Here is a 15,029-nt window from a genome sequence, read left to right as displayed (position 1 = left end):
CAGTTTACGTGGCTATGGAAGGCTTAACCTCAGCATTGGGGAACCCTGAGTGGCACAGAGCTACTGTAGCAGCTCTTATACCCTTTTCTTGGCTGTTGGTGTCAGGGATGTGGCATCCTTAGAGACTTCCGAAGTGTCACATGGAAAGAAGTGTCACCATAGCAAAGAGAAAGTCAGCTGAGAAGCGCTGCCCACACATCTCACAAACATGAGTCACTCAAAACCCAAATCAGTGGATATACTGACATTAACATGTGATATGAAATGGACCTTTATTTGATTTTACTTTCTTGGGTTCATGATCCATCAGGTTCCTCCAGGTCAGGGCTGTGGCACACTGACACAGGAGCTGTGTGGAAGCTTGCCAGGGCCAACGCTCAGTTAGTTTTTCATTTGTAGGGATATACTTGAGTCAAAACCCCAAACTCAAACACGCCCAGAGCTTGGATCCAGATCTGAATTTTCTAGCTCAGGCCCAACCTCCACAGCTGGCATTAATTGCTGCCCTTCATTGACAGTCTCAGCAGAGAGACCAAGGGCTGAACAGGCCCTGGATACTAAATTCCCCCTCTTACCCAATCCCTCCAAGTCAGGATTATGGCTCATTGGTGGGGACAGGTGGATAAACCTGCATTGTTGCTGTCTGTTCTGAGCATAAACAGAGGACAGGTGTCTCCAGCGTTTCTTACAGCAGCACTAACACCCCATAAAAACATTACAAAAGAATTGTAGGCTACTTAGTTCATCACACTTTCTTCTTTGCTTTTCTTAACCCTAGCTAGTGCTCCCCTGTGACTTTTTACGTTCCTTAACTATTCAGGTTCCCCCACTCTAGATTCTGCTTCTCCTTCATAGTCCAACTTAACTCCTCTGTTCTCTGTCAAGTTAAAAAAATAAAACCACCTCTTTCTGGAATCCATAGCAAATTAAACATCTGATCCTGTGCTTGTCCAAGCCTCAGCTAGCTAGAGCATCATTTGGGTGATATCATTATGTTGTATCTGTTCTGGCTGGGTCGGAGTGAGACTTCCTAGCTATTCCACATGCCTGCTTTCAAGGTATTCAAAGCCTCCAAGCCTTGGACTGTGTGACCCTAAAGCAGCCCAGTGTCAGAGAGAAAGGGACTCGCTGGTACCAGGCATAGCTGCTGACTCTGTGGGTGCTCCAGGGCTCAAGTACCCACCGAAGAAAAAAATAGGGCGTGCTCAGTACCCATGAGCCACCAGTAAATGGCAGGAGCACATCTATGGTGCACAGTGAAACTGGAAGGTGGAAAGAACCCACTGGCAAAAAGAAAAATCAGTGCCTGTGGTACCAGGTAATGAGTTTCAGCTGGCTTGACCAATGGAGTGTACCCAATGCAGTGTGGTTATAATCTGTATCCGAAAGGTGTCATGCAATAAGTCATTGAAAAACTAACAACTCACTGATCATTAATATTCTTGCGTGATTAAGAGTTATGGATATATGATGCAAATATGACTAAAATGTATTTAAACCAGGCATGTCACAGGGAGTTGGTAAACAGGAATGTGCGTTTGCCTCTCTGACCAGCCTGGTCATCAGCCAGAGACAATGAAGGTCCATTTACATATAAAGGTAAACAAAGCTATCGAGCAGGGGAGAAGACAGCATGCATGGTGTCTACTCTCCAGCAGAGAGAAACTTTATCTGGGCTACAAAGACAGGGGGATGGAACCTCAAGTGATAAGCAATTGAATCAACTGATTGCATAGAATGTTACTGTATTATAAAAGTATAATGAGTGAGGTGTTTGATGAAAGTCTACGAGACACTGGTGATTAACATCATCGTGACATGTATGTTTTAACACTATACAGAGAACTAGGGATACACATTGATATTATACTTTACAGTCTGTTATCAAACAAAGGGAGAAACAGGTTTTACCTAGACAAGAGGGAAGGTAAGAAATTAAGCCAGGTGTGACCAAAAACACTTGAAGCCCCATTACATAGAAATCAGCAGGGGGCTGGGAAGACCACAGGAAGGGAAGAACAGCATGAGGTCATTCTGACTCTTGAAGCAAGGTCAATGAACTTTAAGAGAGATGCTTTCCAAAGGTTTACTGGTCCATAAAGGGAGGGGCAGAGAACACCCAAGTTATCCATCACTAGATGGACGCTAGGGGCCAGAGCTCTTGCAAGCTGAGAAAGGAGGGGTTGAAGTCTCTGGGAACTGAATATACGTGAGAAACCTGCTTAGACAAAAATCTTTCACATAGGAAAATAAGGTAAGTCAGCATCTTGTACTTCTGTGGAAAGTCCTAACTGAGGGAAAGTCAGCCATGGCTGGAAAGAAGGCAGATTGGTGAGAGAAGCCATCTTGAACAAAGCCTGTACCTTGTTAGATTAAGTTTTAGACTTTTAGATGCATGATTTAACTTTGATTTGCTTGTAACCCTTTCTCACTTTATTTCTTTTACCTGGCATCACTTATGTCCTATTGGTAATAAATTTGTTTTATTTTTTACTATAAACTAACTCAGTGCTGTGTTTGAAGGGAAGGGTGTATTTACTCCAGTTAAGTTAATAAACTATAATGTGTGTTTGTCTCTTTATAGGAGTAAACAAACGATATTATTTCTCCAAGTGGTCTGCACACTTCCGAATACATGTTTTTGGGGAAATTTGAGACTGGGAGCGTGTTGGGGTCACCCTGCAAGTAATAACCACGGCTGGTGGAAGCCAGGGTGGGGCTGTTGTTCTGTCGTCAGGCTGCTAGAGTCAGAGTTGCTGATCAAGGGATATACAGCCCACAGACACTCAGGGTGTGACCTGCAGGCTTATCTGCTGGTGTCCAGGATGTGAGCCATAGCAGCAGGGTATTTCAGGCCCCGAGGGTTGCAGGGCAGGCAGTGCCCAACCCCTCACTGGTCTGGATTGCATCCCAAACCATGACAAACTGCCCTCCTTGTTAGGTTTTCAGGCTTTATGTAACTTCACTGCTAGCTGAGTTCATTCCTTGCATTTACCTATTTTGAATTTCTATTATGGGGGTGATGTATGTTGAGTTTTATTTCCAAATGAAAAAAAAATATAGGCCAGAAGCATGGTTTGGTGGTTTAATCCTGGGATTAGGAACTAGGGGAAAAAAGTCACCACTCTGTCTTCAGAATGAGGTACGGAAGAATAAGAGCGATGCCACAGAGAACCCACCTGCCCTTAGAATGAGAGAAAAGAGAGGTCTAGTTATGGACCACTCAGATGCTCTCTATAATTTGATAGGACAACCTGGTGCAATGGCCATGGCAGTGAGAGCTGCACAAATACTTAGCAGAGAGAAAGTGAGATGAAAAAATGTCCTGAGTTCTAATCCTGGCTCTGACACCAACTCCCTATATTGCCCTGAGGAAGAGTTTTAATCTCTCTCTCCCTTAGTTTTCCTATCTGTAAAATAGGGATAGTTGTAAATCATAGAAATGTAGGCCAGGAAGGGACCTTGAGAGGTCATGTAGTCCATCCCCTGCCCTGTGGCAGTATTAAGTATACCTAGGTTGTCCTTTTCAGATAATAATTCTTAGTAAAAATAGGTGAATATTGCACAAACATTTCTTTAAATATAAATTCAGATTTTTACATGAATTTGCTCCAGGTGTGTTTAAGTCCCTTTGTCTTCACTGTCCATTAACATGTATGAGCTAGAGTTTCCCAACTGCTTATGGAAAGGAAATGTTATGCTTGGACATTCAAATGCTTACAGAGAACTACTTGTCCAATCAGGGAACAGAAACAATACCATGTGATCTAGTTGACCAATCATAATTAAGCAACATAGCTTGGATTTCAAATGGCAAACCACAAGGTAAAAGAAATGGCTGAAAAAATTCATTGAATAACAAATCCATTTGAGAAAAACCACAATCCGCATGCAGACATTCCACAAGTTGCAAAAAGCAAAATAAATTGAATATTACTTATTAAGTATTATTCACTCAGCTCTTTATCATCTCATAAGTGGTGTGTGAGGTTCAGTTAGGTAATGTTTGTAAAACGTTTTTGAGATAAAGTGTTATACGAGGTACATGTTTTTTATGTCGTCATTAACAAAAAGAAGGGCAAATCTGTCTCCCTTTACTACCGTCTGTAGCCTGTTTGAAGTCAAGGGGAATACTCAGGTGAGTAAAGCAAGCAGGACATGGCCCTACTATTAAAACTGACAAGCAGCGTCACATTCAGAAATTAATTTTTAAAAGGATTTTGTTTATTATCCAGAATAATGATGTCATAATTAGAGCTGGCTGGGAATTTTCTGACAGAGTTTTGTCAGAAAATGACAATTTATCGCCCTGAGATGTTTTTCAGAAATCTCTCTGGTTTGACAAACTTCTGGTGAGCCTCAGGAAGGGTTCCAATGCAAACCTAGGGCCTCCAGCTCTGAGCAGCCCATCCTGTGAACAGCCACTGCCAGAGAGCCTGGGCTTCATGAGTCTGCAGCTTTGGGGTAGCCCCTCCATGCCAGGGCTTCTAGAGCTGCCAGGTTCCCTGCCATGGAGCAGCAGCCTAGAAACCCAGGGGGCTCTCAAGCTCGATGCGACAGAGCCAGAAGCCGGGCAGCCCTGGAATCCATGGCTCTAGGCTCCCAGCTAGAACAGCAGGAGTGAAACTGACAAGAATATCAGTTTCAGTCAGCAGCTGCTGGGGTCTCTGGGAGCATATTTTGTTTTGGAAACATCCTCTGTTGGTTCCCAGGAACTGGGCTTGAGAGCCCAAGCAGCAATGTCCACCCAGCTATTTTTAGCATGCTAGCTCGAGCCAAGCGAGCCTGAGTCTGTGTACCTGGGCTGGGAGGCTCACTCCCAGCTGCAGTCTCAATGTACCTCATGGGGTCCCAGAGCTCAGGCTCCTGAATGTCTACACTGCAATTTTATAACCCTGCAGCCGGAGTCCCGCCAGCCCAGCCCGGAGCTATGCACCCAGGCTCCCCAGACAGTGCATGGAAAGGGTTAGGCACCTAACAAAGGGATTTTCAGAAGCTGGTCAGCTGAGCTAGCCAGGAATGACATGCTGAGGGTGGGGCAGGGAGAAGAGGGGATTTAGGCATCTAAGCGTCTGACCTGGCACATCTGTCTGCTGGACCAGAGACAAGGGCCTCCCTTCACTTGGGATCCTCAGCTGCAGACCTTCTCCTGGAACCAGGCACTTAAGCCACGTCAGCCACTTAAATAGCCCGTACCCTAGCAGCCCAAACCATCTCCTGTTCACACTCCATACCTCTCTCACACTCGCTCGACATAGCCCGGTGCCCCTAGCTGTTCTGCTGCCCCTCAGCCATCAGTGGCCCTGTCTCTGGCCCTCCTGATTGGGGGGGCAGGTAACAGGTGTTAGGTGTGCTCTGAGCATGCCAATAGGCCCAGGCTCCGCTGGTGAGACAGGCATGTTCCTGCCCAGTCTGAGAATCCTGCTTGGGGGCGCCCGGGGCTTTGGCTTGAGCAAAGGCTCTCAGCAAGTCATTAGCTGTGCGGCGGCACCAGCGCTTAGGGGACTTTGCAAATGCTGACGGGTGGAAATGCAGCACCCGTGGGGTTAGGTGGCAGCGGAGCAGCAGTTCTGAAAATGGCAGTGGAGCCCCGAGGGTGGACTCAGGGGTCTAAAGAGGTGGACGGGTGCCTAAGCACTGTAAAAGGATCCTGGCCAACAGGCCTGATTCTCCTCTTGCTAGCGCAAATCTGGAGTAAGTCCATTCAAGTCACTGGCTATAAAGAAAAGCAGAATCAGGCCCCAGATCAACAGATGAGTACAGGCTGTATACAGCCAGATAGATACACACACTATAACAGCACATAGACACAGGCTGTTGACAGACAGACACTGTGACAGCATACAAGTACAGGCAGTTTCCAGTGATAGAGGTGGACATCCTCCCTCTCTCATCCAGAACAGAACAGGAGTGCACATGGCCTCCAGAACACATAGGCATGACGAAGTTGCAGAGCCAGGCACACGCAGACCTAGTGAGAGAGCACGTGGGGGAGACAGGCTGCCTTCAGGGGTCACACACAGACACGGTGTGAGCACATGGGGACAGGCGAACTCCAGAGGCACACACAGACCCAGTGTCATCACATGGGGACCAGCTGAATTTATGCTACTGCAGCTTTTAATTCCCCCATTAACATGGATGTGTGTGTTTGACTGATCATTCTTAAAGTGATTCTTTGAAATCGTCTGGGTGCTCCAGTGCTAATCTTCAGTGCATGTATTGTGAAGCTTGCTGATATCCCAGCAGATCGGCATTGCAGGACTTCATCTTCGTATGGTCCTACTGGTATTAATTTGCCGCTCAATCTAATGAAATATATACAGCATGTTGTTTAAATATTCGTCTGACACACTTTGTATGGCAGAGCAGAAATGCCTCTTATATTTAGAAGCCCTGCTCTAGAGTTACATATCAGGATACATGCACACTGCTGTTTTGCAGAAGGCAGCTGTCCTGTAAGAAGTGAAAGACCTTAATCTGATCCAGGAGCTGAGGCCAGCGATTTAAAGTTTCCATCTGTCTCTGCCTGTAACACATGCAGGGAGGAAAAGAGGGCTTGCTTTCAAGAAGCAGCAAGTGCTTGAAGGGTGCAGAGAAAAATCTCAGGTCTGGGGCAGTTTTGCCAGCAGGAGGAAGATTCTGTTGTCCTGCTTGGAGTTTCTGTACTGGCATCTCATGTACTGGGCCCAATCCAGCAGGTGCTGACTCAGACAAAAGCCCCATTGTAAAACAAGAGGGGTGATTTAATGATCTGAGAACAGTACTGGGAGCCAGGAGTCACTGATTCCAAATCCCAGCTGTGCCACTGACTCCCTTTGTAGCCTTGAGCAAGTCACTTCACCTCCATTTGCCACACTTTACTGTCTGTAAAATGGGGATAGTACTTTTCTGCATCACAGGGAGATTGTGAAGATTACTTAGTTAACGGATATAAAACACCACATAAGAGTTAAGCATTATTTTTATTCGTTGAAACCTGGTTTTCTTATTCAGCCTTTGCGTGGGTAAATCTTCCATTGATTTCAGTGGGAGTTTTATGAAGAACTGAGTAAACAGGGCAAGATCCCACCCAGACATGATAGGAATGTTGAACTCTAATATTGCACCTGTCATCAGCAAAGCACTGAGATTCTGTTCTGAGAAAGACAGATATTAAAAATTACACAGGGCGATATTGTGACATACACTTTCAAGCAAAATTCTCAGTTGAACCAATAGTTAAAAAATCAATAGCATGATAATAATATCTAACTCTTATATAGTACTTTTCAGCAGTTGATCTCAAGGCATATAAGCGGTAAGGAGGTAAGCATCATTATCACCGCATCTGAAGCTCAGAGAGGTCAAGTCACATGGCTATGTCACCTAGCATGCTGGTGTCACATCTGGGATCAGAACTCAGACCTGCTGGATCCCAGCCCAGTGCACTAGTCACTAGGCAACACGACCTCCCCAATGAAGATGGGCTATGAAGTAGTCCAGAGAAAAGTACATCATTGTTACAGGATTTTTTTTTTTTTATAAATAAGACTGACTCTCTGTGAAAAATTAAACAAGAATTTCTGATAAATGTAACTTATTAAAAATACAATCTGTTTTGACCTGAGCGTAACTAGCTTCCACCCAACACTCCCAGAAGAGCTAGAGATCTTTCTGGTAAAACGATCAGCCATGAACTAGTTAATAATCTTGACATCTAAACTGTCATAATTAGACTTCAGCATTACCATTGTGCTGTGAAACATGGGGGCAGCAGTTCACATGTCCCTTAGCCACGGGGCTCAATTCCTCTCTCAGTTACAACAGGTCAGCCTGGAGCAGCTCCACCGGTACCATCTCCATTGATGTCACTGATATCTCTGTAGCTCAGTATAACCAAGTTGTTTTGGGTGTCTGTAGATCCAGCTCCTTTCTTTCTGTTACCTAAGTGCTTTGTGTCTGTGTCAATGTACGTAGTTAATAGATGGCCCTGGGTTTTGTAGAACCAATAAAGCTCGTTGATGTACACTGCAAATGGCAGCTTTTCCCATTCACTTTTTCCATTTTCATAGTCAATTTTTATTCTCAAAACACCCCCCCAACAATCAAGAAATCCTTGTAAATTACTGAAAACGAATATGTTTCTGTGCAAATATTTGTCACTGTTCAGGGAAAACTGCAAGCAGTGGCTTGTATCTTTCATCAAGAAGATCACTTGGAAACTCCTGCTATTGATCTTATCTGTTAGGGCCAGAAAAAGCACACCACATGTCTTTTGTTTCTGTAACTGCAGGTTAAGAGCATGTTGCTTAAACTTCATCCACATGCTGCTAGTGTAGTGTGGCCACATTTGAGATTAACAGTCATTCATTAAAAACACAGCAAAAAAACCAACACACTTTGCCCAACTGAACTGAAAACAAATGCAAAAAAAAAAAAAAAAGAAAAGAAAAAAAGACCTAGATGTGTCTGTCCTCATGGCCAGTACACGTTGTTGGGGGTTGAGGCTGGTGGTTATAACCGCTGCCCTGCATTTAAGACAGATGTAAGAAACAATTAAGCTCCTTTATAGCAGCCTCCACCTCAAAAAGGCATATGCAAGTTCAGCCAGGAGTCAGAACTATGTGGGTGGAGAGCTTTGCTGGGTATTGTTTTGGGTAAATGTGTGCATGTTGGGGGAAGAAGCACACCGCAATAGATGCAGAAAGAAGCGCACACAAACGGAGAAGGAAGCTACAGACACAGCCAGAACAAGCAGAGATGTGTGGTTCTGGAAAAGCCTTTAGAGAGAGAAAGCTTTTGGGTCCAGGACTCGCTAAAAGTGGTTTGGGCTGTGGGCAAGGAAACGCTCTTCTGTTGTTTGGGTCTGCTTGTGTTCAGGGAAACAGGACTTTGTGAATAAACAGGATTGCATCAAAGGTACCTGACTCCACCCTCAATTTCTCCTCCTAAGTGGAACAACTTGCAAGACCCCAAATTTTTGGTTAGCTGCTCAGGCCACAAGGGGTAAGTCTATGGGGCGAGGATGAAGGACCCACCTATTGGGCAGTGTTTCAGCCCCTGGTGGCCAATGGGGGCTATCCCTTGTAAGGGAAGCCTTCATTGGAGAGTCTCCAGTCCTTGTAACAGATGCTAGAACTGGTCCACTGGGGGTGGAGGGGCATGCCCGTAGAAGGTTTTGCAGAGGAGAAGCAGGCACTAGCCTCATATTTTCAGCCTCTTCTGCCAAATGTGACTCCACCCACTCCCCTCACCCATTGCTGAAAGCTACTGTCTCATTGGTGTGGATAGGTTCAAACTTTGTCCAGCATCCACGTGCTTGACCACTTGTTCTATCAGGGTCTCTCCCACTTTCTTACAAGAGGCACTGAACTTGAGTGACCCAGCCCAGCAGCAGCACAGTCCTTGTTGACATCGGCTGAGTGGGGCTGCTGGGGGAGCTGTGTTTGACACCAGTTGTCAAACATGGCTGAAAATCCTAGGACAGGCACAGCTTTATTGAACATACGTGAATAAATGAAGAGCAGCGATATCAGCACATCAGTAAAGCAAAACTTAGACATACTAAATTGGCGGGTTTCTTCCTTTCTCTCTTTCACATGATTCAAGTGGTTTAATATAAAAGTCTGTGTGTTTATACAAATCAATAGTACTGTAGGTCAGCAACCTTTGTTATCTTCGCAATCCCTGCAGAAATGGGGGCCCAACTCCCAGTTACACTAAGGGACAGATTTTCAAAGATATTTAGGTGTCAAAAATTGCAGATGGGCACCTACTGGGTTTTTCAAAAGCACGTATGCAGCTTAGGTGCCTACGTCCCACTGATTGCAATCCTGCTTAGGCACCTTTGAGAATCACACTTGGTGCCTAGCTGCCCCTTGAGGTGACTTTGAAAATCTGTCCTCAAGGCCCCTGAGCAGAGAAGCAAAGGCCCAGATTGTTCACTACACTGAACTTTAATATTTGGTAATGTTAGGGCTAGATTCTGATTTCCATTGCATGAATGTAAATCAGGGCTAACTCCACTAAGTCAATGGAATTGACTCTGGATTTACTGGACTCTAACCTTTATTGTTTATTGAGGGACTTTCTGCAGCTCTCTCATTAGCCACTCTCCCTGAACACATTCACCATTGCTGCTCGCGGAACACTAATGACCTCGGAACACGTTAACTTTAATTGGCCAAAATGTATCAGGAGAAAGCAGGTACAACTCTATTGTCATTCCAGGTTTACTCCCTTGAAAATGAGAGCAGAATCTGACCCAAAGTTTTTTAACTAGGTATTTTCTATTTCGAATGGTGGCACCTAGCAAGACTGACGGGACTGCTGCTGCACGTGGAAAAACAGGCACTTGGCTCCAAATTTTGCTCTTGCTTACCCCAGTGTAAACTAGGAATAACTCCTCTCAATTCAGTAGACTTACTCTGAACGTACACTAGAAAGACAGAGCAGAGTTCAACCCTTACTGGCCAGTCATGGTGTTGATCTTTTACTGGACTATTTTAGACTGCAATAATTAAAACTTACATCTGCCGTGAAAACAGAACAGAAGATCCTCTTCACCCTGGACTGCGTGAGCAGCACCAACTAAGCCAGGCCACCCTTTGTTCTTGGCCTGGTTCCTTTTATTCTGAAACCTAATTTCTCCGAAGTGGTTTGAAAAAAAACAAACTAATCATTAAAATAACAATAATAAAAAAAATGAGTGACAAGGAACCTTAGGAAAGACACTTCCCACACACCAGTGTGAACATGATTAGTTAAAACCAATTTTATTCTGCCTCTCAATGACAATTTTGTTACACCTGATAATAATGCAAGTTACAAAACATTTGTAATCAGTGAAACAGTATCCAAAAATCATTAAGACGTGCTCAGAATGGGGCAGTTCCTGGGGTTATTGAAATCAGTGGCAAACAAACTCCAAACTGGGCAAATTCTACCAGTGTAAATCCTGACCTTCGTGGAATGACTCAAGATTTATACTAGTGTCATTAAGAACAGAATTTACATCACTGACTTCAATGAAAAATCAGAAATTGGCCACCATGAAGGCAGAAACAAACAAAACCCCCCACAGTACAATTCTGTTAAAAACCTAACCTCAGTGCACAGAAAATACACTCTGTTGCCAGATATCTGCTTTGACAGGCACAGGTTTCTGAAGATTATTCCTTTGCAATAGCGTAGTTGTACTCGTTCCAGGCATGATTCTCTTCTCATTGACGCCTGTTTTACACCAGTAAAATCCTACTGATTTCAGTGGGGTCACTCCTGAGTTACTCCATTGTGAATGAGAGGAGAATGAGTGTAAATTGAAGTTGTAATAATAACTTAGCCAACGGAGCTACAACGTCTTACCCCAGTGGAGGATGTGGCCCTCCATGTTAATCTTTACTGCACTTCGTCCTTCTTGAGCACCGATTATTTTGCTTACAAAAACAAATTTGTTCTCTTAAGTTTTCAGCTAAGAAAGTGCAGTTGTATTGTCCTGCGTTCTGGTGTTTGCTTAGGGGCAGCATCTTCCCTCCTTAGAGTGCATCTACACAGCCCCTGGCAGCAAGCCCACCCCCTCCCTAGGCTTCTGACTCCAAGCTCCAGCCCAAGCTGCCGCTTCAAGGCGTTGTCTACACGGCTATTTTTACAGTGTTAGTGCAAGCCGTGCTAGCCCGAGTGTGTTGACCCGGGCTGAGAGGTTCTCTACCCTGGGCTGTGTAGACGTACCCTCACTCTTACTGATCAGTACCTCACTCTCTGAGCAGGTCGTTGTATTATTAGTCCGATGCTACTCAGCGTCACTCAGGGTGGCAGGATCTGTCTCTTACCAAGTGCGCTGACTTACAAACGATAGCGGCAGGATGAGTTGGTGAATCAAACACAAAACACTAATGAAGTGGGGCACAATCCGATGAACTGATTTGCTAGAGACACTGTAAAAAATGGATTGACAAGCACATCGACTCAAATGCACTTACTTTGTCAGAAAAAAAATGAGAAAATGTTCTTATAGACACAGCACGGAAGAGGAAAATATGCTTAGTGCTCGTTCAAAGTGTGTCTGTGGGGGGACAATGCAAGGTGGCTCAACAGTAGAAGACAACAGATGTGAGAGGTCGTTTGGAGGAAATGCATATAGATTCACAATATGGGACAAGAGATTCCCTTCATAATCAACTGATTGAAATCAGCCTTCAGATGGTGGAAAAAAAACAAGGTGATAGACAGAAAAGCTCGGGATGACTAAGAAGGAAAGAACTGGGTGACTCTATAGCAGAGAAAAACTGACCATAAATTCGTTATTTAGTATGATTACATGCTAAGGCCATTTTAAAATATTATACAAATCTTTCAGGGCCCAATCCAAAGCCCCATGATGTCAATGGGAGTCATACTATTAGCTTCACCGGGCTTAGGATGAGGCCATGAATCATGTGCTGTAAACAGTATAGACAAGTTGGTTTTGTGTCACTAAGTTCAACCAGTGAACACCCATGGATTCAGGGCACCCTCTGCATAAGAGAGAAAGTAAAGTCGGTCACAAAGGGCCAAGAACCCACTGTACATTAGGATAGGAGGGTGTGCATTGCTCTATACCAAGATTCTTTTTCAAATAAATAACTTTGCACATCTGGTCACACCGCTTTGATGCGCTAACTTTGGACTATTAGTTCATCCACCAGCAACTTGCCTCTGGAGAGGGACTTGGAGGGTCAAATCTAACAGTCTGGAATGAAGGATTTTCCCCCCCGTTCTTCACGCATTTCCTTCCCAGAGTTTAGATAATGATAATCCTTCATGCTCAGTCCTGGTCTTCAGATAGCATGCTGCAATGGCACAAAAATATGTATTTTTGAGAGAGAGAGAGAGAGAGAGAGAGAGAGAGCTGCATTTAAATTATTCATTCTACAGGCCTAATGGATGCATTATTTAATGGCACTTGTTCCTATTAAACAAACATCCCAGTGGATTAGTGGTTCAATATACTTTTGAAGCAAAGCATTATGTTCCCATTGGCATCAGTCTACTCTCAGTCAGACCTGAATTTTTAATCAGGGTTACCTAAATCAGTGTAGGCTAGGATCGTCTGATTGCCAGGAAACAGTTTAATGTTTGCTAAGGCGTCAGTCAACATTTTCAAAAGGGCAGTAGGAGCTCTTTCTCCTTAAACTGTAAAAATCAGCCAGGCAAGAACATGGTTTTGCAAGTGACACCAATGTCTGATATTGTGGCAATGCATTATGGGTTGTCAAGGTCCTTATTCAAGGCCTGATCGCCCCTCCTGTGGGCCGTGGGAAGGGGAGGAAAACTAGGAGAGGTTCCCTTTATGGAGTTTCCTGCCGATTCTTGTGTTGGGGGCAGGGCCTGCCTGCCCCCCAGAGAAGCAGCAGGTGTGGCCCTCAGAACCCATGACTCCCTCAAGGGTTCCGCTGATTTCACAGGATACTCAAGGGTGCTGGGCTCTCTGTTGTTCCCCCTCCCTCTTTTCTGGACAATTTCCATAACGTCTCCCGCAATTAGCTGCCCCAGGAATGCCTTAAAGGAGATGCCAAGCATGGAAGAGGGAGCTCCACTAAACAGTAAATGCAGCCTCAGACTGTGTTTACTCTTTAGCAAATTTACAGCTGGGAACTGAGCAGGACTAAGTCCGGTCCTCAATGGAAAGGGCAAAAGCTGGTGCAGAGGGTCCCCTCCATGCACAGGTCTGAGGGGAACAATTGGGCCATCATTTTTTATTCAGTTCTTACTCAGGGAAAGCTCCTGTTAAGGCTGGAGAGAAGGCTATCTGAGTCAGGACTTAGAGGATTCTCTGCCATTCTCAGGACCAGGCCAAAGATAAATAAGGACTTCCAGGCTTGCCCTAAGTTTTGCTGGGGTGCCCAAATTGTGCCCAATCAAAGGGGCTTCACTACCAATCTGCCAAGAGCTGGAGCTGCCCTTAGCCTATGGAAAACAGAGCAGGTTGCAGCCAGCCTCGTCTTCTATATAGAAGTGCAGGCTGCAGAGTTCACAGGTCTGAGCATTCAGGTTATATAGGCCACGCCATTAATAAATAGGAGGGAAGCTGCAGGCCATATTGTAGGAGGTCTGTCTCCATCCATTGTGTCTTGTCTAAGATTGGAAGCTCTTTGGGGAAAGGACCGCCTTTTTGTTCTGTGTTTGTCCAGCACCTAGCGTAATGGGGTCCTGGTCACTAGCTAGGGCTCCTGGGTGCTACAGGAATGCAAATAATAATAGTAATTAGCCAAACTTTGGAGACCCTGCCCCAGGTGTGTTCTTTATCCTCCTGTCAGAATGCTGATAACGCTGAACAGCCCCAGACTCTGCTTGCCACTGGGCTATTTGGTTTATAAATACCTTTAACATGATGCCTGTGGGCTGGGAGGCGGCCTTTGTGGAGGGATGGCTGTGCGGTTAACATCACAGTCACACTAGTGTTGGAGGAGGAAGCATGGCCATGCAGTCTGAGACCAGAACAGTGAGTGAAAAGATCTGGGTCCTGTGCCCACCTCTGCCACAGACTCACTGTGTAACCGTGGGCAAGTCAACTCATCTTGCGACTCCTTAATTTATCCTATCTGGAACATGGAGAATATAATAATTTCAAGACTCACAGGGCATTAAGGGCATGTTTACGTAGCCTGCGGCAGTGAGCCTCCCAGCCTCATCGTCAAGAGACTTGTGCTAACAGGACTCACGCTAGCGCTCTAAAATGCCGAGCCCGAGTTCCAGCCTCGGCAGCAACTTCGAAGCGCTGTCTACGAGGCTATTTTTGGACCACTAGCATGAGCCCTGCAAGCCCAAAGTCTGTCAACCTGGGTTGGGAGCTCACTGCCATGGGCTGCGTGGTCATGTCCTGTGAGGCTTAATACACTCCTGATTGTCAAGTACCTGGAGGTCCTCAGGTGGAAAATGCTACAGAAGTGAAGAGTATTATCATTATGTATCTTTTCCTTCCACAGAGTAATTGAGAAATTAGTAAGAAAAGATCTCAGTGTACACTGTGCCTGGCAGATTGCATAACTGCTTAATCCTCTTCCTTCCAG

Source organism: Emys orbicularis, chromosome 16 (genome assembly GCF_028017835.1).
Source record: "Emys orbicularis isolate rEmyOrb1 chromosome 16, rEmyOrb1.hap1, whole genome shotgun sequence".
Lineage (NCBI taxonomy): Eukaryota > Metazoa > Chordata > Testudines > Emydidae > Emys > Emys orbicularis.
Note: the sequence above shows the minus strand (reverse complement) of the source record.